Genomic DNA, 5,101 nt, shown 5'->3' on the forward strand with positions numbered 1-5,101 from the left:
TCACGCATAAGGATTTGATAGAACCCATCCATCAGATCCATAGAAGAAAAGATAGTACTCTTAGACATACCGTCTATGATTACGTCTTTTCTCGGTATCGGCGTTTGAGCCGGTATCGTTGCAGCATTCAGTTTATTGAATGCGTGCACTATCCGCCACCCTCCTGTGGCCTTTCGCACACAGAAGGTCGGAGAGCTATGTGGGGAAGTTGATTCCCTCACATGGCCCGCTTTTACCCGATCGGCAAAGAATTTGTCGATCGCAAGTACTTGTTCACGAGGCAGTGGCCACTGCTTCATGACACAGTACTTCGAGCCCGGTTTGAGCTCGATCTCATGTCGAGTGCCTTTATCCTTAGGTAACTCGCATGGAACTGCTTCAGGGAATACATCCCTGAATTCTATTAAATCCTCGTATAGAGGATTTCCCTTGAGTGACTCCCAAGATTGAGTACTGTATCTCTCAATCCGAGTCTTCTCATCGAGGACATTTTCGTCCATTGATGAGCTGCTGAGAACCCGTTCGTTCTCTGCAAAAATTACCGCTGACCGAATGTCGGTTACGTAATCGTCCTCTGTGACGAGTACGCAGATCTGCTTGATTTTCCCACAATGCAGATCTCTCAAGAACCGCTTAGGTTCTAGGGTTGGTAATTGAGTTATCTCCGAAGTTAACTTCGGAGGCGCATACAGATCAAGAGTAGAAGCGCCTACTCTCGATCCATCATTAACCAAGACATTTAATGTCTCGGTTTCTTCCTGGGATTTATCCACAGGCTGCCGGGGGATTAATCCCTCGGGATCTAGAAGTCTAGTAACTTCTACCATTTGAGGGGATTTCTCCTCAAATACGTGGGGACCTCTTCCCTCAACGTCTTCCGAGTGTGATTGCGCTATCACAGTCGGGTCCACTACGGTCGACTCTCTACTCGACCTTGGATCATCGTGTTGTCCTTTCTGGGCAACCGGTATACTCCTTGAATGTCGCCCACTAAGCGTACATTCATGTCCCAATCCACTCGACCTTTTCGAGTGGTGGACCTTCGGCGCTGCCTGTGCATTAACACAGCCGCCGGCAGCTGACTCCACATTGTGATTGGTAATCACACTGTGATCTTGTGCGGTTGTACTAACGACCGTACCACAAGTGAGGCCATCGCACTCACTCGTAGTACATCCACACGCTTGTGGACGCTCCAAGACGTTCATCAGATGGCCATCTGATGAACAAGTGGCAGGCATCTTTACGGATCGATGCTGCCAGCTGATCCTTGGCTCGTATTTTCTGAGCCAAGGTAAACCTAGGATGACATCAAATTTGTCATCCAAATCCAGTACGATGAAATCATCATCATACTATTAATCTCTTAACGTGTAGTGAGATTTCACTACGCGTTTCATCACTGTTATCGATTCGCCTGTCGCTAGACACACCGTCATCCTCGTAGGAGGGATATCGCGCACAACATATTTGAGCCTACGACCCTCTAGCGACTGGCGACGAATAAAGTTATTCGACGCCCCACAGTCCACTAGGGCTCTAAGTGACAAATCACTTGTCACTTTTAACTTCAAGATGATGAGGGTTACCTCCTCGCCAGGTGCAAAGAAACATAATAATTGTGTTTTGGGGCAACTTTCGTCAAGAGATTTGCAAATTCTCTTGATGTTGCTGGATCAGTAGGGCGTTGCACCCTTACTGACCCCGACCATTTTTTTGGCGGTCCGCCTCGCCGTTGCGATTTCGCAACAACGTCGGACCCGCGTCCGTTGCCCTTGTTGGCATTCGGTCCATAAGTACGTTCGGTACCCCTCGGAACTAGGCGTGGGGCACTAAAATCATGGGCGTAGTGACCTAACTTTGACAGTGATTGCAGAGATGCAATCGCTTATTGTTCGAAAAGCGAGTATCTCGCTTTCGACATAAGAAAGGTCCATACGTTCTGGACCTCCAAGCTCGTGTTGTCTTGAAGGACGATGAGATGACGAACTAGCATGAGCCTGTCGCAAGTTAATATTTTCCTATTCCGCAACGAATATTGCTTCTTCAAGCGTTTCCAGTTCCAAGCGGGGCAGGTTGGTCTTCACGGAACCATCCGTAAGGACTTGCATGGACACCGTAATCAACGTGTGTTCATGAACTTGGTTGTTCGTGATACAATTTCTTAAGAGTCGTATGGGCTAAGCATAAGCGTGGCATCACGCTTCCTTGCTTGAATTTTGAAGCTCTGATCAAGCTCCGAACTCAGCTCTAGTTGGTTCAAACGCCTGTTTGATCCGGGCTTTAAAAGCCTCTAGCAATTCAAAGACAGATGGGTAGAGCAACGTAAGGTCTAGTGGCCAAGATTTGGCACGACCTGCCAAATTTGATTGAGCAAATGTGAGTTGCAATTGCTCGTCGACGATATGACGAGCCTTTATGGCATCGTCCAACTCGACGAACGATTTTAAAGGGATCCTTCTTCGACTCCTTTTTATGCTTAGAGATGTCAATCCTTAAAGTTTCGGGACGACGCGCGTGCGTCATCCCAGGTACAGGGGTCTGTACCTGTTGTTACCTCAACAATTCTGCCTGTGAGAGCCTTGCTGATTAAGCGAGGCTACTTTCTCCTTCGCCTCTTCAATTTCATGTTGTATGAACTTGGCGATGGATAAATGGAGGGTATCTCTGTCCAAAGCGGACAGCATGACCAGGATGGCATCATTCCCTAAGGTCTAACTCCTTCATTCGACCGCAATCCTTTCTATGTCCCTTAGTGAGGAGTAGCAATCACGTGAAACGTAATGCGTATTTCCATTATCATCTAACATGTCCATGTTAGATGATGGAACTGTGGACCTTGGACGGACTACAAAGCGCTACCGGGGGTAACGGGGCACTTCCGACTTGTACTGCTTCAGTACATGTCCACTTCGCACTGCTTTAGTGCGAGTGGTGCCTCGCGTCACTGCACGTACACTAGTACGTGCAGAAGAAGACTCTTTTTTAAACACTTGCTTTCAAGAGGGTTAAAAGAAAACTGTATTTGATATAGATAAGTTCTTCTGTTTCCATCTATTAACTATTAGCTTAATTATAATCTAATACAAACATTTACATATCTGTCTCCTCTTTGCGCGCGTCCAGTGCTGACTGGACCGCGGAACAAGTAGATTTAATTGCCTATATCTACCAATAGATAAGCTTCTAGAATATTACTGTAAAGGTATATTCCCCAACTATTATCTACCTTTTAGATAATATATTAATAAATAACCTTTTCGTGTAAATTCTGTGTAACGGTACGCCTCGTTACAATCAGAATTATAATAAGGTATTACTGTATTAATATATTTGGTTTCCTACGTAACGATCTTCTTTCTACTGCTAAACTTGTTATATGAATATCAGACTAAGTATGGTGCCTCTTTGTCACCGCACAATCGTGTCTTATAACGAGTGGCGGGGATGATTAAGACTGAAATCAACCAATCAATAGATCTAATGTATTATTGCGTCAATGTTATCCAATTTGGAAATATTGGAGCTATTTAAGTTTAATTTAAGAAAGATAATTATTTTGTACTTCTTCATTTATTTCCTCTCATAGGACACAATATCTATTATTTCATTTATGGGAAATAATACTTATGTAACGGGACATCCGGTGACATCACCCCTCTTAACTAACAGTTACTGTAGTGACTGATTTAGGGTTTTAATTTTGGATTATTGTGGTTTTAAAAAATATACCGATTTAATTCTCATAAATCGGCCAGAATCAAGACGTCATTGAATAAGTCTGTGTGCGTGGGCGTGATGCCGCAAAACTGGCAGCTTCACGGATCAGTGCAGCTGTTACTAATGCAAATTTTCAGCTGATGCATTAGCGTCTGCTGTGGGGAATACGTCCCCTTCTGCTACTGAAACAGTAATAATCGGCAGTGCCCCGTTACACTTATCGTTTGAATTAGCTAAAGACCTTAGCTACTTAGTAACTTTCCTCTGTACCCCTGTGTACGTGAAGTTTTGAGGCACCTAACCTTCACTGTAACCAGTGTGAGGTCAATTGGTACTTACCAGTACTGTAACGGGGTGTATCGTTACATGAAATTAACACTTAAAGTTTTAAATTAATGTATTATTTAAAAGGTATATAGTATTTGGAGGATATTACTTTATATAGTAATCTTCAGAATCCTTATCCATAAATAGGTATAGACCATTATACCTATTTATCCCGCAGACTAATCAACTGTAGATGTAAACAAAAGAGAGATACAGATAAGATAAGATAAGAATTCAATTGCATGTTTAGTATTGGATTATAATTAAGTCAGCGTTTACAAGATAGATAGAAGTGATACTTAATTATATTAGTACAGTTTTCATTTAACCCTCTTTAAGCTAGTTACCTTAAAGATAAGTCTTCCTCTGCACTTACTAGTGTACGTGAAATAACGTAAGGCACCACTCGCAACTGAAGCAGTCCAAGTTGTAGTGCCCCGTTACACCTGGTAGCACTTTGTAGTCCGTCCAAAGACCACATTTTTCACAACTAACATGGACATGTTAGATGATAGTTGGAATACGCATCACGTTTCCCGTGAAAGCTACTCCTTTCTAAGTGACATAGAAAGGAGTGCGGTCAAACGATTGAGTTCGACCGTAGGAAACGATGCCATCTTGTCAATGCTGTCCAATTTGGACAGAGATGCCCTCCATTCAGCCATCGCCAAGTTCATATATCATGAACTTGACGAGATGAAGAAAAAAATAGCCTTGCTGAATCAGCAAGGCTCTCGACAGGCAGATCTGTTGAGGTTACAACAGGTACAGACCCCTGTACCTGGGATGACGCAAACGCGTCGTCCCGAAACCTTAAGATTGAGATCTCTAAGTATAGGGGAGTCGAAGAAGACTCCCTCTTCAGATGGTTTGTCGAGTTGGACGATGCCATAAGGGCACGTCACATCGTCGACGAGCAAATGCAATTCGCATTCGCTCAATCAAATCTGGCAGGTCGTGCCAAAACTTGGGCATTGGGCCTTAAGTTGCGCGACCCATACGTCTTTGGGTCGCTAGAGGCTTTTAAAGCCCGGCTCAAACAGACGTTTGAACC

Source organism: Bremia lactucae, linkage group LG11 (assembly GCF_004359215.1).
Source record: "Bremia lactucae strain SF5 linkage group LG11, whole genome shotgun sequence".
Taxonomy (NCBI): domain Eukaryota; phylum Oomycota; class Peronosporomycetes; order Peronosporales; family Peronosporaceae; genus Bremia; species Bremia lactucae.